The sequence below is a fragment of the Protopterus annectens genome, chromosome 8.part1, assembly GCF_019279795.1.
Source record: "Protopterus annectens isolate FY-2018-M chromosome 8.part1, PAN1.0, whole genome shotgun sequence".
Lineage (NCBI taxonomy): Eukaryota > Metazoa > Chordata > Ceratodontiformes > Protopteridae > Protopterus > Protopterus annectens.
In genome coordinates this window covers 426,766,616-426,794,072 of record NC_056742.1, presented here as the reverse complement: position 1 = coordinate 426,794,072, position 27,457 = coordinate 426,766,616, and the positions used below count along the sequence as shown (strand labels likewise).

Sequence of the window (27,457 nt, the reverse complement as noted above, 5' to 3'; positions counted from 1 at the left end):
GATTGTTTTGTAATCTACCATAAAAGCAAGAGTCGTGCTTCTTTTTATTTTGTCCTCCTGTGGATCCTGGTGCTGCTTTCTGCTGAGCCCAAGCAGTCTCCTGGTGAGTCTGACAAAATGGAATCCTATGCCTTCTTTAAAATTAGGATGAGGTTGAGGGTGGAATTCAGTAATCTACTGCTGTACCCCTTAGCCAGGAAGTCCTGGTGTAATCTGATTAGATTTGTAATAAAATCTATAAGCTCTTTAGAGCACAAAACAAGGTAATTGCTGTAAAACTGGAGTAAAACTCCAATATGCTGAAGAAAAAAAGCCCAATGTCAAGAAACTTCTTTATTAAAACAACAAAGCTTTCGGGTCTACACCCTTTCTCAATGTGAATATTAATATTGTAAAATAATAAATAGCATATTAACCCTGATTGATTTTCTGAACAGGTTATTGGAAAGACACTTGTTTTCAGTGTCTTTAGATCTGCTTACATCTAAAAAGATAACCAAGGACTTGATGTGAGTGGTTGTCTTTCTCAGGGAGTTAGTGGAATTCTTGACATAGTTGTAAAAATCATTCAGTGTGGCTTCCATCCCATGTGATAAATGTGTCATCAATGAAATAGAACTAGCATTTCATTGATGCAAAATAGGGGCTATGGTATACTGCATCCTCCTCCAATTTTGCAAAACCCACATTGGCTAGTCTTGGGGCCATGGCCACCCCGTTAACTATTCTAGTAGTCAGCTTATTAAATATGTTGTTAAACATGAAGTAGTTATTCCTTAGGATTAAATCTGATAACCTTTATAGAACTTCTGTCCCTCCTGGTAATACATTTCTGTCCTTTTTATATGTCTCTGTTACATCTTCCTGCAGTAGCTGTGTTGAAACAGTGTATAAAGTACTTCCACATCTGTTGTGACCGTGACTGTGGAATCACCAATCAGAATATCTCTAATTTTACCTGGAAAATCCAGTCTAAAATAAAAGATTTGTTGGCCTCTGCCATTGTTTTTTGTCTGGGCATTAAGGTAGATGGATATTGTCCCAGTTGTGGAACCACCACTTGTCACTACTGGTCTGTAGGGAGCATCTGAGATATTTTATGTGGTTTTGGGATTCCAAAGAAGCTTGGTATTTTTGGGTGGGTGGGGGGTGACTAAAAAGTCAAAAACCTTGGTATCGATTAAATCACCTTCAAGCAGCATTCTTAAGTCGCCTTTTCAAATTCTTATAAGCAACATTTGCAGTGTTAACATCATATTTACTGTAAAAAATTGTTAAGGCCAAGAATGGCCTCAGTCTTGCTGTTATAATAAGCAGCTGTATCTGTGACTAGGACAATGCACCCCCCCCCCCCAGTCTGCTTCATGATTCTGTGAGTCTTATGTCTGCAAAGATTCAAGCCATCTCACCTCTACAACAACTCTTTTATTACTTTTTGTTCTCACTTGGTGTCTTCTTTTCTATCATATAACCTCATTTACCTCTTCTCTAGTACTAATTTGAAGTCTCCTGTTAGAATCTACTTCTACATTATTTACCACAACTTCCCATTCACCTAACAAAACCCTATAAAAGTCTAACCCATCCATGTTTGGGGTGTATATATATATATTGCTTATTGCCCATTTTCTGTAATGCATTCCACTATCCCGTAATACCCATCTATTTCTACCAATTATTTTTATGTTTTAGTGATGGTCGAGAGTGAGCTATGAAACAATGTGTTTACACCCTCCTGTTAGTGTCATGTTTGCAAATAGTTTATTGTATTTTCTAATCCTGGATTTATTAGTATAGTGACATTTGTAAGCTGCATTTAACATAGACATGCTATCATTGCCTTTTCTCTCTTTGATCCTTATATTGTTCTGTTCTTCTTGTTAAGATATGTGCTCCTTCCCCTATTCCAAGTCACAATTTGGATATTCTCTTCCTTGTGTTCACCTTCCTTCAAAATTGACTCATTATGTTCCTGTGAATCCTGAACTAATCCCCCAACACACACACTTCTATTATTACATACAGAGACATTCCCTGAGCTGTGTTTCAACCTTTGGTTGCTAGAAGCACCAATGTCTAGGCTGATGTCCCTGGTAGCTAGTTTTATGTCAACAGTGAACACCTCTGTTTTGAAAAACATGCCCCCCCCACCTACAGCAAAAGTAATGTAACATAAATTTCCTACCTCAAACTTTTCTGCTTCTTGTTAAGCCAATCAAATTCTGAATACTACAACTAACAATTGCAATTACTTATTTTATGAATAAGCTCAGATTAATGTACATTCCATTTTTTCAGAATTTATTTATACATGCATAGATTCCTCTTTATTGCTTTGCAATGCTCCAATGTTTCAACTGCAAATGACGTAAGTTATTATTTCAGGGCATTATAATTCACTTTGTGTACTCATTACACCATGCAAAGAAAGAGGGCATAGAACAGGCAGTACCATTCCCAGATGAATGAAAGAACGTAAGACTACTACTCCCCTACCCAGTAGGCATGCATCTGCCGCTATATTTGTCTTACAGCTTTGACTGTCTTGCTTGTTTACATGGCGTATGCATGTTACTTCCTATAGGATTCTGCAAATTCTACAAGAATGAATAATAATACTATTTAAATTCTTCTGTCCATTAACCTGCAAGGGAAAGTCAGATAGAAGAACAAAACAAAACAAACAAACAAAAAAAAATAGAATAGAAACCTTCTTTTTCTATAACTTAGCTTAAATATCTGTTTTACTTTTCATATTATCCTGTTTGTCCCTTCACTATCTCATATGTGTCCATGTGCAGGACTACCACTGCCATCTTTAATAAATGTCAAATATCAGTATCAATAGTAAGAGGTGAAAAAATGTACTTAGTGGTCTCTTGCTAGGAGCATAATATTAAAGTCTCATGACTAGTTTTCCTTTTATATTGGGCAGAACAAAAGGTAATGCCAGCTCTCTTGAACACTTGTGATGAATTTAGCTAGACCTGTGTCCAACTAACAATGTTTGCCTACCTGCTGAATCCATGAGCTGAAGAATATTTCCAACCAATTTTCTGGCTAGTTCTCCTTAAGTTTCTGAGTCTTCTGTTTTGGTGGTGTTTCTTCCTCCATGTTCTTGTTTTTCCAACTCTATATTTATACTCCATTACCCGGTTCAGGATTCGTCCCCATTGCCGCCTTCTTTGTATTATCTTTATCCGGTCCTTCTCCCTCTTGTTTGCTACTTCTTCTTCGCCTCTCTGTTACACTCCAGTTTGTAATGCTCTCCTTTTTGTAACAGTGCTACCTCTTTCTCTCTTTTCCTCTTTATCTTTGTTCTTTGGGATCTGACGTTTTTGTAGCACTGACCTCCTTCTGTGGATGGTTTACTCCATCTTTTGGAACTCACTCATTCCTATTCCATTTCCTTCTCTGATAAAACCTCCTGCTACCCTCCCTGTTAATTTCTTTAATTCGTTCACATATTTGCTTTATAACAGCTATCGCTTTCTCAGCTCTCTTTAACATTACTCTCTCTCTCTCTTCATTAGTTTTGGCTAATACAGCTGAGTAGATAAGGGTCACCATGCAGGTTAACCATTCCAGGTCTTTATTTAACTGCCATATCTGTTATCTTATCACAAGTAGTTTAGGTAAATAATCAGCAGTCTTCACTGTGGCAGTTCTTTATGTTTCTTGCTGTTTGAGAATTCCCCAGTCTCTCTTTTGAATGCTTTTAGAGCCATTAAGGCAACCCTAGGTGGCGAGTGTGCTACTGAGGATCTCTTTTTGTTGCTCTAGTCATATGTATTCTCTCCACTGCACAGTCTAAATGAGAAGGAACACGCATAGCTTCTTTCACTGACAATTCAAACAATGGCCCTACCTCTTTATTAGCTACTGACTTTGGTAATCCCTTTATACACACATTCACATTCCTGGACCTACTTTCTAGATCGACTACCTAGTCTGCCAGATAGCTCATGTCTATTTCCACTGCTTCTCATTTGCTCTGTATTGCTCCTCTGGCATCCCTAGCACTTTTGTAAACTTTCTCTATGCTGTTCTTAATGCCTATGTACAATATAATACTGTATGATGCTCTTTTGCTTATGCAATTGTCTTTTATGTAACTGCATTTCTACTTATTTTAATAAACACATATTATTCTGTGCTTTAGAGTGTTCTGCTGCTGGTGTAGTACAGATTCATGGTATACCTCTACCACAAGGATCATTCTTTTGAACAAAATCAGTAGCTTTTCATCTGGCTAGGAATTTTTAAATCTTTCCTCCACCTGAGTCTGTTTTGAGAATGCTTTTTCAGTATTCACCATCTTAAAAACTCATTTAATATCTGAGAAGCAGTTCATATATTATTTACCTTATCATGATGGAGTTGGCAGTCTGGGCATCCATTTTTGTTTGGTCGAGCCACTCATCTCCATAAGGCATTAGTACTAGTAAGTGGTATACAGTTACATTTTAATTCTTACTCATCCTGTATAAGGGATCATAGTTTACTTTAACGTAAGGGTAAGAAGGAAGTTCAATTTGTTCTTTATCTCCCACTCTCGCTTCTTCTCTGTTGCTGTCATCATTTTCCCACTGAGCTTTTAAAAGTTAATGTGTCTTACTTCTTGGCCTATTATGACTGAACCGTTCTCTTCACTTTTGTTTTGTTTCAAGTGTAAGGTTCAGCTTTATCTCCAAAATACATTGGTGTAGATGCTTCCATATCTAAGTCTTAATTTGCAAAGAGTAAGCTGTAAACAAAAATTGTCTGCAGTTTTACTTTCTTCTCACATGATGTCTAAGGCTCCATTTACTTGAGTTATATCTTTTCAACTAACATAAATGTATTCAGGTCTCTGATCAGCATTTAATAACCAAAAAATGGTACTGAGAGGTGACTTCTGTCTTGTATGTAGAGCTTCAGCAGACCCTATTCTGACAGACCTATTAAACATTCACAAATCCAATGGTATCCAATGGTATCATAAAACCCACTCAAGGGCTCTCAATTTCATTTGAAAAAGAAATTGAACATGCTGCATGGATAGGTTTGCATTACAGAAAATACCACACCTGCAGAGCCATCTTTTCTCTACATAAAGCAAAGTACTTCTCTTACTCTTTTCACAGTGTTAATTTGGATGAATGGATGGATAACCACACATTTACTCTTGGTTTAGCACTCCTGTTCCTCACACATAGAAGAAGCATGCAAATGTCCTAACATATCCTGGTTCAGCCTATCTCTGGGTTATTTGTATGCAAAATGTAACGGCTACAAACTAAACATGTAAGGTTATGCTTCTTATGATTCTCACATATCAGTAGCCTAGTAAGTGCCTATGAACCTACGTTCCAACACACACACACAAAACGTTGTTATAAAGATTTTAATTGTTCTAGCAATGATTTAACATTTGCTAGGAAGGGCACTGTTTCGTGTTATAATTGTTGTTGCTCATGTATAAATAGTGAATTAGATTTTGTTCATCCTACTAGTAATAGAAATACAGTGTAAAATGTTTTGCTACATGTAATTCTTGTGACATTGTATATTTAGCTGTGTGCAGGACATGTCCGGCATTTTATGTAGGAAAAACTACTAGATGTCTTAAATCAGACATTAGATGGAATATTATGACTAATTCACTAGCACAACATATAAATGAGAATGGTGAACTACATGACTTCACTTTTAGGGTTCTAACTTCTGTTCAAAAGTCGATTAGAGGTGGTTACTTGAATAACAAATTAGAGTTAAAAGAATATGAATGGATCACATTGCTGCAGGCAGATGTGTTTCCTGGTATTAATAAGGTAAATACCTTAAAACCAATACTTAAGGACAGAATGTTATGTTTGAAATGATTAAATGAGCAGACTTTGTTCATTGTAAAGTTTTAAAATAATACGATGATTTTATTGGCTGTGATTAATTGAATTATTGGTTTTTAATGACATTTAAGGATTGTAACTAATTTACTTGTTATCTTGCACTGAGGAAGGGTTGTTATACCTGAAAGCTTTGTTTTACCAATACATTTTTTTGCATTGTTTCAGTTTGTCTTGCTGCTATTGTTTGACTTCTAACTGCAACTTCATCATTAGCCTTGGTTTTCATCATATATTCTGATAGTGCCCTTGTGACTGTCTGCATTCTGAACTGTCTACATTCCGAACAGCAACTATCGAGTATATGATACTCAGTCATATATTCAAATAATTGAGAGCAACATGATCAACAAAAACTGGCTGCTCAGAAAAAAAAAATTGAAAAGAAGCAAAAACAGATTTTTATGGGGGGGTAAGCCCCCCTGCACCCCCACATGTGGGCTCGCACCACCCCCACCCTTTGCTAATTATATATATATATATATATATATATATATATATATATATATATATACCAACTCTGAGATCAATCAACAGTTGGGAAAGAGCAAATTCACCGATTTCCTTTGTTCATGATCTTCTACCAAAAAAAAAAGACTGCAATGTTCAGTCAGCTGATTTTCAATCATCTAGGATGACTTTTTTTTCAGTGTAATTATCGAACCATTCAACCCCTCAATGACATCTGTCTCTCTCGATCTCTCTCTATTTATCTATGTATATAAACAAATTATGAATCACCTTAAATGTAATCTCTTGTCTCCTATCCCCAACATAACATGGTTTTTAAATTGGGTATTGCAGAACTTTACTTTCTCAACCACTGTTTATCAAAAGAGAAAAGAAGGCCAAATTGTAGCATCCGCATTTTTGGACTTGCCAAAGCTTTTCAGTATTGCTTCTTATCAATTACTCATCTGTAATTAGCTAAACATGCCATGAGTTTTAACACTGTGAACTGGTTTAAATGTTATGTTTGTCTTGGCTTTCAAAGTTTTTTATAACAAGACATATTCAATATTCCTACTTATTACAGTTGGAGAACCATGAGGATCAATTCTAGACTCACTATTTTTTACAGAACATCAAACAGAGAGTCAGAGCCATAGAATATATTGACTAAACATTTATATACTACACATCTTCTATAACCCATACCAAAATATCACACTACAGCCTTTTCTCAATTCAGAAATATTATCTCAGTCCCAATTACTATTAAATGCTGAAAAAACCTACCCCTTTGATCATATCTTTCTACCTCCAGATGAGAGAATCAGAATCAAAGGGCCTTAAAATCAGTGATACCTAACTAACATAATATATGCATATTCAAATAAGCACATTAATGAACATGCCCACACATGTTCAGTTACACACACAGGGCATAATTTTAGATTATTTATTTATTTAAAAAAAATGTTCTATAAACATTGTAGCAAAGAGGTAAGACCAAAAGTATGAAGCAAAAAACCTGAATGGCACAGTGGTGCAGCAGATAGTGTTGTTGCCTTTCAGCAAGTGGATCAACTGTTTGATTCCTGACTGGGGTGACTTCTGTGTGGAGTCAACATGTCCTCCCTGTTCACGTGGGTTTCCTCCAGGTGCTCTGGTTTCCTCCCACATTCCAAAGTCATGCAGTAGGTAGAGTGGACACTCTAAACTGGACATTAGTGTCACTGTGCATGCAAGTGTGTGGAATGGAACAACTACTGTGGCAAGGTTAGTCACCTGGCAGTGTAAACCTTGGCTCTAGATGACTGCATACAAATATTTCAAGCCCGGGCATTAATGTCCTTCTAGCCTGTCAATATACCAAAACAGTTGTTCCCATAATAAGTGGCCAGGCTGTTCTTAAAATATATATAAACTAGTACTTGTTTTAATGTAATTTGGTAGTCTGTTCCATGCATAACCTGGTCTATCGGAGAACTGATAAATACACTTCTCATTCTTATGGAATCCTCTACATAGGTTGTCTGATGATTCTCTACTACTTTTTTGAAAACTCCAAACATTTCCGGGTATAATTGTTTCTGTCTCTAAATGCCCTATATACATGAGTAAGATCTCCTCTTAGATATCTATAAGAGACAATGTACAAGTTCAGCTATTTTAGTCTTTCATAATAACTTAAATTTTCACATCCGTGGATACCCTTGGTATATTTCCACTGTACTCTTTCCCATTTACGCATGTTTGTTTTCTTATAAGATTTCTATATTGTTATTCCATACTCAGGTTTTGGGTCTAATATAACTAACAAATAATGACTTCATCATTTCTGATTTCCTAGACTTTATAAATCTTTTTATACAACATAGTTTTACAACTATCATTAACCAATTGACTGATATCATTAGAAAAACTCAAAGTTGGATCTACTCATGTACCCAGGTCTATAAATGAATCTACAGTTTCAATCATTATATGCTGTATTAAATATTTACTTTCAATTTATGCCTCCCAAATCTCATATGCTTAGTTTTTGATGTATTTATCAGCATATTATTCTCCTGTTCCTAAATGGTCAATTTAGTTAAGTTCTTTTGCAGACATGCCTTATCTGTAACACATGTAATCTGCATATAGACTGTAGAACCCCTAAGATGAAAAAAATAGGTCTGAAAGATACAATCTAAACAAATAAGGGCCTAGGACAGAGCCCTGTGGAACACCCTGACTGTAACTAAGAATTTCACCTTTCCAACTGCTGTATGATACTTGCCATGTCCTATTTGTAAGCCATGCAGCTATCCATCTTATCAAGAGTACATCAGTACCTAGTTGTACTAATTTATTGATCAGTGTTTTGTGTTTGACCCTGTCAAATGTTTTATCGCTTCGACTACTTTGCATTTTCTTATTTTCTGTATTTAGTAAAGTGGTTTGTTTCCCGTAATTGATCCTATAAACTTACAGCAATGCTAGAATAACAGGATATGTGTTAGCATGCATTTTCTGAAGGATAACAAAGTCTGAAACTCAAATGTCTGTCATTATTTGGTGACTACCATCAGTGATTTTCCAGAAAATAACACATTTTATGAGGAACAGACCAGACATACGAAGCAATATTATGGGCATAGTCATATTCCTCTCTCAACCTGTTAGCACAATAAATCTGTACAAAGCATAAAATAATGATGGAGAGGAGGACAATAGGGACGATTTTAAATATTGCGCTTATACACCTAGAACAAATGGTAGAATAACAGGTTATTTACTAGAAGGCATTTTCTGAAAGTCTGAAACTCAAATGCTTGTAAATATTTAGTGATCTCAGTCCACAGTGATTTGCCAGAAAAGCACAAGTTTTTATCAAATTACTGGTTACCGCTGAAGTTCAGCAATCAGTAGGATGAAGAAAATTAAAATCTAAAAACAACCACAAGATAAGTCCTTAACAGAGTGCAAACCTCAGAGCTAATGTGCAAAAATTTTGCAATTGCCAATGCTGATCATAGCTCATTTCCGAAATACAGAAGAGCTGTTTCTGGGTCCAGTGTCTCTTGCGTTTCAGCAGACACTGTTCAGTATGAATCCTTGATCCTCTCTGTTGATGTCCTTGTAGAGTGGTTTGTTTCTCCCAGTTCCCACTCAATCCTCAAAATGAAATACGAAAGCTCCAGCCTATCCTGTTTATATGCAGACTCAGCAGTTGTAACTGTAGACCAAAACCAAATCAGGTCTGCACTTCTACATGTAAGTACGTCAGGAAACAGGAAAAAATGAAGAAACTGGCAAGCAACATGCAAATGAGATGCATTAAAGCGATGCTCTAATTGACTAAGACATCTGCAGCCAGAAAAAGGTTGCTTTATTGCAAATCTCAGCTGAACAAGCACTCGAATTGGGCAGTTTGGGAATTCAGCTTATTTAGGCTTAAAAATGTATGGTCCCATAGAATTCAGAATGATTGAGAACTATGCCTTTGACCCCAAAATCTCCACAAATTAAGTCAAACCATCATTATTGCATTATTAAATAATACTTCCATTGACCAAGTAGCCCAAGTGAAATTGTTGTTAGTCACTACTAATCAAAATCAAAAATTTCAGCACTACGTCATTTATCCAGTTCTGTTGAGATGCAGAGTTTACTAGGCAAGTACAGAAAGGAAGCAAGACACACACATGCACACACACAGACAGACAGAATGCCTGCACAGCTATGGAGAATGTAGAGTTGCTGGTCATTGGAATGTGAGAAGAAATACGAGTACCTGGAAAAACCCATGTGAACACGGGGAAGAAATCCAGACTTTGCACAAAAGGTGCCTCAGCTGAGAACCGAATTGGAGAACTTCTTGTGAGGCAGCAAAGCTGTTCACTGCTTCCCTGTCCCACTCTGATCATCCATGTAAGTAATAAACCAGTCAAAAGTCTTTAATGCTATACAAAGCAAAGCCACATTTCCTAGAATCATGACCATTAACAGCTGTTCATTCTTACCTGCTACAAAGTGTGCCATATGCTTCTTACAGATATTCAAAACAAAACAAACAGATTATAAATGTTTCAATACACTTGCCAGATGTGCATGGAATCTTCTAAATGACTCTCAACAATGCAGAATTCTAAAGAAAATGAATGGCTAGAACTTCAAAATTCCCTTATGTTTAGGCAACTAAAACTGGTACATAATGTTCTACATAAAATTGAAAAATGCCCAGCCATTCCTAACATTGTCCAAATCTAGAACCCTGAAAGGGCCCTTAGATCTGCAGAGCAGAATCAAATACTATTTCAAAAATCTTAAAATCACTTTAGAGACTACATTTATTTTGTATAATTCGCTAAAATATGGAACTCATCTCTTCCAAAATATGACTCAAACAAAAATATGTTATTCTCAAGAAATTACAAAAATTGCTGACACCTAATTTGAACTGCTCTTATGCATCTATTTAAAAACAACACTACACCATCATTGCATCCTCTTGTTATATGTTGCATTTACAACTATAATCCTTGAAGCATCTCTGCTGACTCCATTACTATCAAGCTTTTGGGCTCAAAAGTCTACAATATTCTTTTATTGCTATCCTCCCAAAACAAATTAAAACTCCCCGTTTTTCCTTTTCTATTATATATTCTATAGAACAGTCACGGATACTACATTATCTAACCTATACCTTTCCCTAAGTTTTTTATTATCTATCTCTACATAGTTAACCTTGTCCATATGCAAAAACTATATCCAGTTGCTTTGTTGCTTATGTATGTATGCAAGAAAAAACGTACAGGCTATAATTACAGCCATCAAAACTAAAGACTACAAATACTATCTATCTATCTATCTATCTATCTATCTATCTATCTATCTATACAGAGAGAGCATTTTTTGCAACTTTTGCTCTATTTCTTAACCATGAATATGTTAGTACTTATCTTATTGTCAAAAAGATTGTAAATAATATGCATAGCTCTTATTTTTTACCATGCATATGTTATTACAAAATACATATTTCTTGTTTCAATGATAGACATACAATGTACACTGTCTTTTTATTGCTACTTATTGTTAAATGAAGATTTTCTCCCATGGCCCAATCAAACTATTTAGGTATGTATGCATGCATGTATGTATGTATGCATGTATGTATGTATGTATGCATGCATTTATTTATTTAATTTAATTATTTATTTATTATTTGATAACTGTGTAGGTGGGCTGGCCTGAAGACCCTCTTCAGCCACAACTAAACGTACAAAAACTAAAGCAAACAACAGGAATATTCAAGAAACATAAAATGCATAAGAACAAATGCAAAATCAAATGTTTTTAAAAGTTCTTGGAACAAACATGTACTTCTTACAGATCCTTATGCTTGTTATTGTGTCAACATTGCAGAGACTGAGGTATATAATGACCATATAAAGAGGAAAGGTAGTGGTATTGCTCTAATATTTCCCAACAACTGCAACATTTCCCTCTACAACAAACCAACACCAAGAGTCAGTTTGGCACAGCTGAATATATATTATTGTCCTTTACATCTCTGCTGGTGACAATACAGATACAATTCAAAATATCCTACACTGGATATCCTTAACAATTCCATGTGAAAAAGTACTACTACATGATGTTAATATCGATTGGCTGGACATCATCTTTAACACCCTTACATCTAGCATAAACCTATATGGGTTTACACAACTAATTAATAGCCCCACACATTATAGCAAGACATCAAATTCCTTATTAGACTGGATCCTAGTATCAGACCCTAGCAAATTCACCACCACACAAATATCAAACTCTGTCAGGGACCATCTTCCAATCTATAAAACCAGACACCTCAGACATCCACATAAACGTGTTTATAAAACAACATATAACATATCCATGTGTAATCCAGAAATATTCATTACTACCCTGTCATCTATTAACTGGAACAGCCTAAAAATCCTCCCTTTAGAAGGTGCTGTAATTAAATTCAGTACAACTTTCTTAAATGGCCTTGTACCCCCTAGAAGAAAGAAACTAAAGACAAGCAATGCAATTTGGCTATCCAAAAGAGTAGAATGCTAATGCAGGACAGAGAAAAGGCATGGACATAATGGCAAAAATATAAAACACCACAATATCTCAAAAACTTCAGAATGCTCCACAGCCATTCAAAAAAGCAAATATATGAAAACTAAAAACTATACTACAACAACTTTCAAAACAACAGGAAACAAGACCCTAAAAACTTCTGGTCGGCTATCAAAGAAATCTTATGTCCTGGCCAAAATTTCAACCCCAACAGGCAGATATCTCCACATTCACTTTCACCTTTAACCTGTGTCCACATCCTGTATAAAACTACTCTTAAACAAAATCAAACCATACTCTTCTTCAGCTGATGGTCCTCCAAGTAAGTAGCTTAAAATAGCAGCCAATAGTATTGCTTGTCCTTACCCAGTCCTTATAAATAGCTCACTCCAAGAATCCCACATTCCCTCTCTCTCTGGAAAAAAAAAAATTAGACATTATCCCTCTATACAAAGATGGAAATTCAACAGACATCACTGACCTTACACCTAAAACAATCTTATCCCCTCTTTCATAATACCTGAAAGATGTATTCAAAAACAATTGCTAAACTGTTTCCTGCCAGAATAACTCCTATTCTCCACACAACATGGATTCCCTCCATACCATAGTACTAACACTGCACTTCTAACCTTTATAGATACTATCAATAAATCTATGGCAAACTAGACTCATCCTTATTTCTAGACATGTCTAATGTCCTCAACACAGTTTGTCACTGTAGACTTCTACTTCAAATGTCCTCACTAGGTGTATCACAGTCCACACTTCTATGGTTCAAAAGATACTTGTCCAATAGATATCAGTCAGTAAACTGGCACTCCTCCCTCTCTCCATACCTTCCATTCACCACCAGTGTACCACACATCTGTACCACTGGTCCTCTATGCCTTAACATTCTCACCCACACTCTTCAAATATCCACACAACATAACTCCCTAATAGAATATGCAGTTGACTTCACACTCATGTGCATGTCAAACAACCTCACATATAACAAAAATATAACTCAGGAACCTTTAACAGGCACTGAAACATGGCTTTGTAACTCTCAACTCATGCTCACCCCCCCAAAAAAAAAACTACTACTTTCCCCCGAAATCCCTGTCTCATGAAAAAACACAATTTAAAATCCTCTCTCTTAATAATATATCCATTGAAGTCACTTCCCATCACAAATTATTATAGATGATAGTGTATGATGATCTTAAATTTGGCCTGCACATCCAAAATTGTATTAAAAAAGTCACCAAAAACTAGGGATGCTTCATAGCTCAAAAAATAATTTCCTCAGTTATAACAATTTGCTCACCCAGTATTTCTGACAGAGTAGTCTGCAGGGATTTTTTAAAGTCTTCCAACTCATTACACTCCCAAGAAATGTATTCTCAATTGTCTCTTTATTCCTCATCACACCTCTAACATTTACTATCTACCCGAGGAAAATTTCTTTGAAGTCTATTTAAGGTATAAAATATTTACGTACAAACTTCCAAGCAAAGATCATAAATCTTCTAGACTTTGTTTCATATTTGGTAGTCATACATACACCCCCACTGTTTCTTTGTAAATTGCTTTTCCAATCTATCTTCCCAATCGGAGTTGCATAGACATAGTTAGGCCTTGCTGAGTCTAATAATAGAGGCTGCCAAAAAAGCAATTACTAGAAAATGGAAATCAAAGTCTAAGCCAACTGTACTACAAATAGTGACTATAGTAAAAGATAAAAATTAGGCATGCTTTGCAGAATGAAACATTTTCTCATCAATGAAACTAAAATTACTCTTGCTACTTGTTACCACCTCCCCTCACTATTTTATGGCACTCCCATCCTTACAAACCTATGGCATCACAAAAAGCAAAACTGGACAAAGCTGTACTATAGTGGCTAAATTTGCAGTAAATATCCCTTTCAGAACCCACCACTGTATAGTACTAAAAAGCCTAGATTGGTTAGAATGGACATATACACAGCTTTTCACTACCTATAAAATTATCCAGCACCCATCTGCTTGTCCAGAACTAAATACCATTCTACACAATTATGTTCCCATTTGGTCAACATAATCCAATTGCCAAAAACTACTCTCTGTCCACAAACCTACCAAATCTGCTGGGCATGGTCTGCACTCATACCATGTTGCTAAGGCCTGGAACTACATACCTATGTCCATCAGGTCAAATATCCTTGCTCCAGTCCTTCAAAACCATTATGAATGACTTCCTAGCCAAAAGCTGGTTCTGTTCTTCTTCAACCCCAGGATAAACTGTATCCCTAAATATGAACAAGTGTCCACTCATACCTTACACCTCCTTACTCCCCCTTTGTCACTCATTTCTTTGTTTCAGTTAGTATCTCTCACCTACTTCTCTGTCTAAAAATGCCATAACCTTGTTTTTTCTCCCACTTCATATTGCAATTCCTGTTTGTATTATGCTAGCTTACCTTTAATTTCTCCATACTGGCTGAATTTTTTGTTTCTATTCTTAACCAGTTTTTTCACATTATGTCTTATTTGGTATAATGGTTTAAACTGTAGACTTTTTTATTGTATTATTTTTGAAGATTGTAAAAATTATTGTTCTTAAAATGATTTTGTAAAACTTTGGAGATTGCCTCCCTGGGCCTAGATTGAAAATGGGCTCCTGCATGGTCGGACTTTTGCCAGTAATCAAATGTCAATAAATAAATAATTAACAGTAAAACCAAATTTGTTTATAATATTTATAGTGTCTACATAAGTTCTATTTTGAATTTCAACACTTCAGGAAACAGACAGGACAACATTTAGGATAACAAGCAGGGAAAGGCTGTCATGTGGGAGGCAACATGCTGTTAGAATTAACATTTCACTGTGACTGTATTGCTGGAAATAGTATACTGTTTGATAGCAAATACTGAAGTTCATCATTGTCTCTAATTCACTGTCAGTCAGTTTCCTTGTGCAAGTGTTCAAAGAAGGCCTTTTTGAACTCAGTCAGAAATTTAAGGCCTCTTAATTCAGATAGGATTCTGTTCCATAAAGCTAGGCCTAATCAGGAGAAGGCTAGCTCTCCACTAAATGTTTTATATGGATGTCTGCTTTATGTGACATTTTCCTCCGAGTTTCCATTTCAAAAATATATAAGATCTACTGTTTAGTAATTTGTGAATAAGAATACCTGGAAGATAAGCTGACCTTTCAGTGACTGGAAGCCATTTTAGACATTGTAGGAGGGCAAATCTGCAATTTTATTTTCTGTGATTAGAAGTTTTTGGAAATTTTGTATTGAGTCAAATGTTATCTGAGAAAGACTGCACTCCAGTTTAGGGCGAAGAACATATTTGGCTAGTGAAAGGCAATCTGAAATGAGGGAGAGTAAATGAGTGATTCTTTAGCAGAGTTTAAGTTAAGATAGTACTGTGTTAGTTATTTTGTCTATATGATTTAATTAAAGTTAGTGAACAATCAAGGTTAAGTCCTAGGTATCTGTATTCAGAAAAAAGGGGGATAATATTGAGGGAATTCATAAATGTTGGGGTAACCTTTATGAATTCAAAGATACACCTAACATACTATGATACAGTGGTCTAGCATTAAGATATGCAGCACCATGTAGGGCTGGCTCAACCACCATACAGTATGCTAATGAAGCATCACAGGGAGAGACATATGCTAATTAGCTATGTGCTGTCTCTCCTAGAGCTACCTCCAGTCATCTATCAGCATGTAAAGTAGTATGGGGATCAAGAGGTAAAGTAACCACTAGCCACCAGGGATACTACTCCGCTGCCATAATAGCACATACAACAGTTAGAGTGATTGGGATTGGGAGAACAACTAGCCACAAGGAATACTACACTTGTGCCATAACAGCACCTAAGCTAGTTCAGATACTAATTCATATTGATCTGCTTCCTGTAACATGTTGTACATATGTGTATCGTAATCAACTGTGTACATCAATACAACCCCCCCACCTTTATCGGGTTTCATCACCCTGCATCCTTCTTGTTTCAAATGTTCGATCAAGGTCATTTCTTCTGCACTTAAATTACTAGGGTGAGTGTTGTGACAATGTTTCTGCATGTTCCTCACATCTAGTATCTATTAATGAAATTAACATAGCTTATGCTAAAGTTAATTTTCAGTTACATGACCATCTCTTACAAAATGTGATCAATGAGCGCCTTTACAACTACCTGCATGTGGACAAGCCTAATACCCCTCAAATCTTTGGTATTCCCAAGACACACAAAACCCTTGATCCTATTAAATTTAGTCCCATTGTTTCAGGGGCTGGTAGCATTACAGAGCCCCTGGCTAAATTTATAGACTTCATTTTGAAAAGATATTTGACTTCTATTACACACATATGTAAAGATTCTTGGGATTTTTTGAAAGGGATTGATCAAAACTTGTTCCATCCACAATTACTTATGGTGACCGTAGATGTAGTAGAACTTTTTCCCAGTATTCCCCACACTACAGGGTTGGATTGGTTTGGACAGATGTTGACAACTGAGGCCAGTTTGGACAACAGAATGGTCAATCTACTTTTAGAATTTATGGAAATAGTTCTTGAAAGAAACTTTATACACTTCAACGGCAAATTTTATCGCCAAAAGAAAGGGGTGGCAATGGGCGCTTCTTGAGCTTCACTATATGCCAATGTAGTATTATATTACTGGGAAAAGAAATTTGTTTTTCCTAGTACTTGGTTTCAACATATTACGCACTACAGGAGATATTTAGATGACATTTGTCTGTTGTGGAACGGGACTAAAGAGAGGTTCATTGATTTTTTACAGTATATCAATAACACAACCCCCTTTTTGAACTTTACGTATAAGATAGACAAGGACGAACTAGATTATCTGGACATCACCTTGCTTAAAGACTACAACAACCAGTGCTTTCAATCTGTGTTATACAGGAAGAGCACGTTCTCTAACTCTTATCTCCACTTTACTAGTGGGCACCCTTTTTATCAAAAGAAGGGTATTGTGAAAGGGCAGATCATACGAGCTTCTAGAATGTCTAGCACTTTAGGAGGTTTTAATGATGAAGTTGGCACCCTTAAACAAATTATTTATGGAGAAGGGTTACCCACCTGCCCTAATTGATAACATGATTCAGGAGGTTACCTCAAAAAGGGACACACTTTACCCTCCTTTGCTAGGCATGGGATTTAATGACCCAGAACCTGCGACACAGGTTAGCAATTTTGATGGTAAGAGTAGTTTTATACACACCTTTTCTGCAAACTCTGACATGAGTGAGCAAATTATTGTCAAACATTGGCCTATTCTCACTTTGCATGACGAGTTAAAAAAGTTTTTCCCAGCCTTTCCACATTTTGTTAGGAGAAGGGATTTTAATTTAAAGGAAATGTTTGAAAGGAAAAGTGATTTTACTTCAAATCTTATGAGAACTAAGCTTGGCACCCACCAATGTGGGAGTTGTAAACAATGCTTTGCCATGCTTAACCAGGACACAGTGTATATCCCCTCTAGAAAATTCAAATTTAGTTCAGTAAAGTACTACAACTGTAGAACTAAAGGGGTTGTATACCTGGGCTTATGTTTATCCTGCAACGGTTTCTATGTGGGCAAAACAGAAAGACAGTTAAGAAAAAGGGTCTACGAACAATTTAATGACATTGCCAAGGCCAACGAGAGCAATGCCTTTTACAAACACTCCCTCACATGTAAGAACTTGCAAATTAAATTTATGGTTTTAGAACAAGTTATTCCAGACATTAGGGGAGGTAGTTGGGAAACGAGACTCGAGTACCGTGAACTATTTTGGCAGCTCAGGTTGAACGCAGGAAGATTCCCCGGGTTGAATGACAACATTATATTAACAGTGTTTTGAGGTTGAGGAAGGCCCATTTATAACACCCACAATATTTTTAACTCATTTCAACTCAACATTCATCAACTGAAATTGTTTTATGTTAATAAGATTGAATCACAACACATTTCGGCTTGTGATTAGAATTTAACAGCACTTTTTTAGCTAGAAATCTAGTATATCATATTTGTACTGTTTAATAGATGTATCTAATTAAGCTATACTGAACCTTCCATGTTACATCAAATTTGGTTCCAATTAGTACGGTATAAATTACATCTAAACACATACATATTTTTCATGCATGTTGTTTAGTGTACAATTTCAGGACTATACATTTTTTAACATTCAACTGTTTTTACCACAATGATCTTCACCATATATTTTTTTACCTGTGGGTTTACATTTTTATGTACCTGAAAATTCACAATTAGAATGTACATACAATAATTTTTTCTATTTTTAAGAATGTAAGGTTAAGGTTTTTAAGTTTACATAAGTGAACCACTTTTGCATTTTGCATTTTGTTTTAGCGCAGTATGATGAACTCACATTAATTTTTTATGAAATTCCTGAGTCCATGTTAGATCCCTCGACATGGTTTTCAGCAGTAAACAGCTATTACTTGATGTCTGTTGATTGTTTACTGTTTTATTAACATGGCACCAAATGTAATACCAAAACATTTGGAGCAAGGACCTTTAAATGAATTCGACTGTGCTGATTATTCACGGTCATGTGACAGGTTTGAATGTATTTAACCGTTTTAACTTGCTTATTATCTTTGTCACCTTGATAAAGCTCGGTAATAACCGAGCGAAAGCACTTGGGATTATTTATTGCTCAATAAAGGTTATTTTACACCATCAAGTGTTTATTCTGGGTCCTGTGTTGCCAGACAAGCTGTTTGTGATTTTTCTAAAGTTGTTAATAATGTCATTTAGATAATTTTGTTTCATGGGTTTTGTCACATTATATTGAACAGTGTGACTAAAGAAATCAGAACTTATTGAAGGGATGTTTGGAAGAAATGTTACATGACAGTGAGTTTTCATTCTATATTATAGCTATATATAGAGATCTTTCCAATTTGAGTTGTAATTTGAGTCAATCCAATTTAATGCACTTTTAAGTAATGATGCTTTGATATATGTTTCCAAGTCAGGGAATCTTAAACCACCACCATCTCAAGATCTAATATGATGCGTATACACAATCCTATTTTTGTTTGGGTGCCATAGGAAGTTTGCTAAAGTTTTATTTATGAATTTAATATAATTATTCCCAGGGTGGGTGTCTAGAGCCAGAACAATATATAAAAGTTTTGGAAGAAGAGTCATTTTTAACAATTGCAGTCTATCCTCAAATGAAAAAACCTATTGTTCCTGCTACTTAGGTATGTATTTACCTGAGATATTATGTTTTTATAATTTGTTTCTCTTGTTTTTTTCCAAATTTTTGCATAAGGATATCCCTAAGTAGTTTATTGTATTAACTTGTTCTCCAATAATACTTTGGTTAACTAACTGAATTTCCCTTTGTCATTAAGGATAATATGTTTACATTTTTGCTTATTAAAGTGGAGGCCTGAGATTTTTTGAAAGTTATTTATTATTGTGTCTAGTTCTAATAATTCTTGATTTGACTTAGGTAAGGTGAGCAGAGTATCATCCTCAATTAGTGCTACTTTAGAATTGTATTGATTATAAATATTAATGCATTTGATTTCTTGATTATTTTTTATTGATGTAACTAATATTTCTATGACAAGGACAAATAATATTGGGGATAAAGGGCAACCTTGTTTGGTGCTTTTCATTATGGGGATGTACTTTGAAGTGAAGGGGCCTAATTTAGCATATGCCAAATTATCTTTATAACTAGCCTTTATCATGGAGATGAAATATATTGGAAACAAAAATGCTTTTAGTGTTTCAAACAAAAAATCCCAGTTTATAGACTCAAATGTTTTTTCTATGTCTAGACTCACCAACAAGGCGGCTTCATTTTCTTTAAGAATTCTATCCATGTCAATATTCTTTTGATATTATCATGAGTGTCCCTTTTATGAATAAATCCAGTTTAATCATTATGAACTAAATGTGAAAGCAGAACCTTTATTTTGTCCACAAATATAAGCATAACGATTTTGTAGTCATTATTTAATAAGGAAATTGGTCTATATGATTTACATAGCTGCAAATCTTTGCCAGATTTAAGAATAGGGCTAATCAAGGAGTATCCCCAAGAGGGAGGAATCAAATTTTTAGTTTGTACTTCAACCAGAGTCGTATGAAGTAAAGATATAATTTAATCTGGAAAAAGCTTATAAATCTCTGCTATGATGCCATCTATGCCGGGATCTTTATTGGGTTTAACGTTTTTGATTTTAGTTTTGATTTCATTTAGAGTTATTCATTTCTCAAGAGTTGTACTAAGATTTTCTGGGATGGCATCCAAATCTAAAGTGATTAATTCCTGGGCTGTAATGTTTTTCCTTATATTATCAGAGTTATACTGTTTGATGAAATGATATCTAATGGCTTCTAATATATCTCCAGTATCAGAAAATGTCTTGTTAGTACCTTCATGTAATAATTTAAAGATATTATTTGCCTTGGAATGTAATTTTTCTCTTAATGGCAAATTGTACATGTGTTTGGGAGTAAGAGCATAAGAGTTTAATTTCATTTTTTCTAATGCTAAGTTTGTTTTGTTTGCAAAAATATCTAGATATTTCTTGTTTACTGCATCTATTTCTTTTTTGTTATTTGAGTTTAGTTGTGATGAATTAAATCTCAAGGATGTTAATTGAGATTGTAGGTTTTGTAGTTCCGATTCCCATTCCTTGAGTTTTTCTTTTACCAGATTATAGTTTTACCATACATATATACTTTTAGAGCATCCCAAATCATAATAATGCTTGTTTCGGAGTTATTATTTGTCTCTAAGAAGAAGTTTAATTCTGATAATAAACCATGGTTTAAAGTCTTTTAGTTTGGTGATATAGGCACGAATTCTAGTATATGTATTTATTTATTTATTTATTTTTATTTAGTATTATAAGAGTATTTAGCATTGTGAAGTCTATTTGTATATCTAACATACGACAATTATGGTCTGATAAAGGACAAGGAAGGATAGTAAAGGATGTAAGCTTTAATTTTAAATCATTAGAGATAAGGACTTTATGTATTCTGGTTTGAGTTTTAAATCTATGATCAGTGTGTGTATATCAGAGTGATTTGTTATTTTTAGAGTAATATGTATCATACAGATTATGAGAATTAAGTGTACGACTTTTTGTTGTATCAGAATTATCTAATAACCAGTTAAAATCACCCCCTAGAATCAGATTCCCTTTTGATATACTATCAATAAGGTTGAGATGTTGTTTAGCAGCTGAAGCACCCAGTCCTGGGAAGCAATAAAGGTTAGCAAGCATCCAAATTCGTTGATTGAATTTTAGGATAGTGATAGCTGGTATTCCCTTGGGGTCTTCATGCTTATATAATATTTGAGGGCAGATAACATTATTCATCCATAAGATCATCACTCCTCTCCTTTTAGATTTTAAATGAAGCATGAGCTAGTATTGTATAAGTGTTTTGTTTCCAAATATCCTTTTCTGTATTTTTAAAATGTATTTCCTGTAGCGGTACTATTTGTGGTTTGTTTAAATTAAAGAATCTCAAAAAGATTTGACTTCTTTGAATTATTGATGCCATTTATATTAGGTAAAGCTAACAATCAAGACATGGTGAGTTATAGGAATAATGTATGCAATGATCAGTAATAATTGATTTTATTATCTCAAAGCATTCAATGAAAAGTTGAGACTTCCAAACTTTGATTTGTTTAAGTGACATGTTTGCAAGAATCATGATTGTGAATATGATGTGAAGTATATTATAATCAGGCATAAGTACAGAAAAAAACAACAAGTAATCATATTAAATTATAGATAAACAAATAATGTAATTCCCCAACACATACATGGAATTAAAAAAAATTCCTAGTTTGAAAGATGAGATAAAATTAATCAAACTGCTTTCCCAAACCATCATGAACATACCTATCAGCTCTAAAATGTACTAGTAAAAGACATGCTGTAAACATACAATTGATTGAACAGTTTCCACTAAGTTATTAAAATGTAGTGCGGAAAAAGGAAAAATGCACATATATTAGTATCTTAAGTTACATATATAATACTAGATGTTGAGGTTCCTAGCTTTGACATGTATTACTATACGACATCAAATGAGTTTAAAACAAGTAGATAATATTTATCTAATAGCTAGAGTCAGTAAAAATTGATATTTTAATTCCATTATCCAAAAATGAACAGGTAAAAATGAAACTAGGCCTCCCCTTTTGTAATATATATATATATATATATATATATATATATTTATTTATTTTTTTTCAAAAGACTGATCCACATATATTAGAAAGTATTGTGAGCAACAGTAATGAACATCAAAGGAGCCTACAGTCTGACATGAATTACTATATGACATCAAATGAGTTTAAAACAAGTAAATAATATTTATCTAATAGCTAGAGTCAGTAAAAATAAATATTTTAATTCCATTATCCAAAAATGAACAGGTAAAAATGAAGCTATGCTCCCCTTTTATAATATATATATATATTTTTTTTTTCAAAAGACTGGTCCACATATATTAGAAAGTATTGTGAACAACAGTAATGAACATCAAAGGAGCCTACAGTCTGGCTCAAATATTTATATATAGTTAGAGTATATGTGAACCAACTGAAAGGCTCCCATTTTTATATTTAAAAACATGTTAACATCTTGCATAAAAATCTTTGGGACAGTGTAATACGTATATAAAAAATGCATAAATGATTTTTTGATCATAGTTATTCATCAACACTCTAATCTTTTGTTCATCTATATTGTTCTAATCAAGTAAAAGCTGGATGTAAAAGTAAAAGCTTCCAAAGATTTCTCTTAGGTTAACATTCAGGGGCTTCACAGTTACCTCAGTGAAATATATTAAAGTACATTTTGTTAAGATGAATAGATAATGTTAGGCTGCATTTATTTTTATAGGATTAAAAGTCTGAATTCATTATCTATATTATTTGTAACAAGTAGTGAATGACCAAATCAATAAAGGGAAAGTGAGGTCACTACATTAAAATGTGCTTAATGCTGACTGTTCACCAACACTGCAAAAATAAAACTTCATATAGGCTATTCTTATAATGGTAATAATGCAGCATTAAATATAGCTACTAAGCATAAGTTTGAGTCAGTGATGATTATTACATTTCCTGTATTATTAAAACAAACTTCTTTACATCACACTCTATTCCATCTTCTGTTCAGATGCAGATAATTTATTGTGTGTTATATTCTAACCATTTGTCTTGCATCTATTATTTTCCTTTTACTTCTGCAAGGTCTTCTTAGCTTGCTCTTGTTTTCTAAACAATCTTAGTTGGTGTGTAGCTACTTTAGATATTTTACATATAATAGAGAAGCAAGTTATATGTTCATTAAGAAAAAGAACCTTATCTTTAACTAGGTTGTATTGATGTAACAATGCTTGCAGTTTTTAAGTTTACCATCAGAGGTCAAGTCATTCATTTTAATCTATGTTAAATATAGTTGTTTACACCTTTTATTCACCTCATAAATGACAGATGACTCTTAGATGTTTTTCTTGCTCAAGATTCTTACAGTTATAAAAGCTTCTATATAGCCAAAATCTGCCAACTAGACGGAACCTGAGGCCACTATCTTAGTGCAGCTATCTATAGTATCAAAGTCACATTTAACTGTGTAATTATTCACCCTAAGAGCTGTCAGCAAAAGATTCTAAAAAGTACTGTTTGACAGACCATCTCACACATGTTCTTGTCCCCATAGTAATGAAGCATGTCATTGTTTTTTCTTTGCATATAACTGGCTTAATGTCTACAATTAGCAGGGCTACAACACTTTTGTGCATGTAACTGGCTTAATGTCTACAATTAACAGGACTACAACACTTTTGTTTGTGTATGTAACTGCCATAATGTCTACAATTAGCAGAGCTATAACACCTTCTAGTCAAAAATGTTATTAGATGACACTCGTATTGATGATCTAGTCCTATGCAGCAATATGAAAAAGCTGTTAACCAGGTTCTGCTGTACAAATACTCTGTACTTGTCTTCAGTCTAATAGAACTTGTTGGCACTGAGTGAAGCTTTAGGGTACAGTTATAACAAAATGTTCTCAAATGCTTGTGCAGTTTGCTGTCTTCAAGTATTACATAATCAGGAAACACTACTACATACTTTAAATTGTGTGTATATTTATGTTTCTCAGTCTGGACTGATTCAGGCTTATACTTGTTTCTGTCAGCTTTAATTGAAATTAGTAATCATATTAAGCTCGTTTTCCAATTTCTAAACATTAGCTTGAAAATAGTAACTTTTTATATAAAAAAAGAATCTAACTTACTTAAACGCAGCAGTGAGAGTGTTTTTAGATTTACTTAGGAAGTTTGAAGCTTAGGTTGCATCTCCACTACTGTTCCATACACTTCCTGTAGGGTGCAACATAGCAAAAATGGAGCAACAGCTTCCAGTAGCCATAGGGAAGACAAAGCAGTTTAAAAACAGCTTGATGGTCATCTCGAGGTAAGTAAAAGCTTCACTTCAAATTTAAACAACATTCTTTGAGTAAAAAATGGTTTAGTGAGGTAAAAAAGGGAAAAATAAAGCTAAAAAATGCCACGATGTTTACTAGTGGATGTTAGTGTAACAGATACTCTAACATTAAAAAGACATTAAATTGAGTATTTAAGGTTAAATAAATGAAAAAACACAGATTATCTAATGTAATTAAGTTATTGTGACACTTTATATTATGTAGTTGGTTAAACAAGCTGCATTAGTATTTTAATAAAGATTTATACATGTGTGCAGCATGGAGCCCTCCCCCAACTTACTTAAAGAAGCAGCTGCATGGGGACATGGCCAAGATGAGCAGAGAGTAGCAGCAGATTTTATCAGCTCCACTAAGACAACTTATACTATCTGGAATTTTTGTCTTCAAACTTTAAAACTGGGATTTTTTAAATCAAACTTGATTAAGATTAATATTTCTACAACAATATCTAAAAATAAATCTGAAGAAGACAGATTTTCCAGTCAAATATTTACTTGGAAATATTCTTCTCATCTGAATACACCATCATGAGCTTCTCAAAAGCAAGCAGTCAAGGAAGAAATTCAGACTTTATTAACCAACCTACAGGACTTAACTACTAAAATTGACAAAATAGACACAAGAGTTGATAACTTTAAAGAAAGAAGCTCTAAACAGATGGATTTACTACACAAAGACTTACAACAGCAAAAACGTCAAATTACCGGAACAGAGGAAGCACTCAATGACAGGGACTGTAGAATAAAAGAAAATGAAAACAATGTAGAATTTCTTCTTAAACAAAATACTTTACTTCAAAATGAGTTAGATGATTTGGAAAACAGATCCCATCACAACAATATAAGGATTTTTGGACTACCTGAAAATATTGAGGGCAATAATATGACAACTTTTTTAATATCTTGGCTACCAAAATCTGTTGATCTTCCAGAAGCCCTTCCATTTGGCCTAGAAAGAGCCCATCAGTCTTTATCTTCAGCAAATACAAATAAAAAATCACCAAAATCTGTAATAGTAAGATTTTTGTCCTCATCAGACAAAGAACTGGTTTTAAAAATGGCATGGACTAAAGCTCCAATAAAAGTCAATGAAACAACAATATGTTTTGACAATGATTATTCATCTATGATTATTGCCAAAGGGAAGATTTTCTTACCTCTAATCAAAGAACTAAAAAAAGTACAAGTGAAGTCTTGCCTTTTGTTCTCAGCAAAACTTTCTTCCTTCCAGAAGGTCCCAAGATGTTTGAAGACTTAGAGTCTGCCTTAGTTTATGTTAAAAATCATAATTTCCTGGAAAGAATAGAGGACATGGAATAGGCGAGCCCCTCTCTCAAAAGAATGGCATCCATCACATCCTGGAAAACATTGGACAAGCAAAAAAGACTTCAAAACAAATTACTCTTACCATTGTCATTTATTCTTATTTTACAGTGACTGAAACTATAATCTAATAAGGACATTTCAGTTTTAAGGTTTCCACACGAGGTAAGCTTATTTGTTACTAATTATAAAAATAAAGAAAAAAGGGGAAAAAAAAGAGAAAAAAAAAATATATATATAAAAGAATAGGTAGGGAGAGGAGAACCAACTTCTCCAGATGATTCTGTTAAAATATATAAATATGATTAACAAAAGAAAAACAATAATTCATAGGCTTTGTAATGTAAAATGCTACCATAAATACACTTCTAATGTGTTGCATTATTGTTTCTTATTGAACAGTTTAATGCTAGAAATTAACTCAATGTATTCTGATGCAGGTTTTGTTTCTTTTTTGCTTTTTATTTAGCATTTCTCATTCTACATATGTTTCATAAGGTTTAAATATGGTGTTTTACTGATGTTGCTTTTTTAACCTACATTGTTACTTTCCTTTTAGCGTAGTTGAGTTATAAATCTAATTAATAGCTTTATTTATAAGGGAAGAAAAACTTGAAATGAAAATGTCTTTGTTTTACATGTAGCATTCATTATGCTATACATTAATTCAGTTATGAGTATCTGAAATCTTGCATGCAAGCCTAGTAGCTTGGCTCACATTATACATACTACTATGAAGCTTAAACAGATCAACTCTAAACAAGAAGACCTTTTTCTTTGCCGTTTTCCCATTGGAGTCCTCCAAAGAGACAATTTTAATCCTTATTGTCTCATGGTGATCCCCTGCAAGCATCCTCATAGCTGCATTGGAACCAGAACAACAAGCTCAATGGCATCTATATCGCATCATCGAATACGTGAATATCAAACGTTTACATGAGCAAATATTCACGTATTCAAAAACAATATTGTGGGGGACTGCGCCCCCCACCCCCCACTAAATATATGTTCCTACTCCGAGATCGCACTTCTTCTTCTTTTGGCTTTTCCCGGTTAGGGGTCGCCACAGCGGATCATCTGTCCGCTCATGATTGGCAGTGGAGTTTTACAGTGTTGAGTTGCCATCCCAGTGCCCAACCTTCCACAGAAGGCACATACATGCCCACACTCACA

The 27,457-nt window shown here is 34.4% G+C and overlaps 1 long non-coding RNA gene across 1 annotated transcript in view; it reads right to left on the bottom strand.

Annotated features, from left to right (window-relative positions):
* The window catches only part of LOC122810088, a 295,664-nt gene extending 269,484 nt beyond the window's left edge, over positions 1-26,180 (bottom strand). Inside the window, exon 1 of the long non-coding RNA XR_006366055.1 lies at positions 26,119-26,180. This is a non-coding gene — a long non-coding RNA (uncharacterized LOC122810088). The remainder of the gene's footprint in view (positions 1-26,118) is intronic.
* Positions 26,181-27,457: the final 1,277 nt, after the last annotated feature.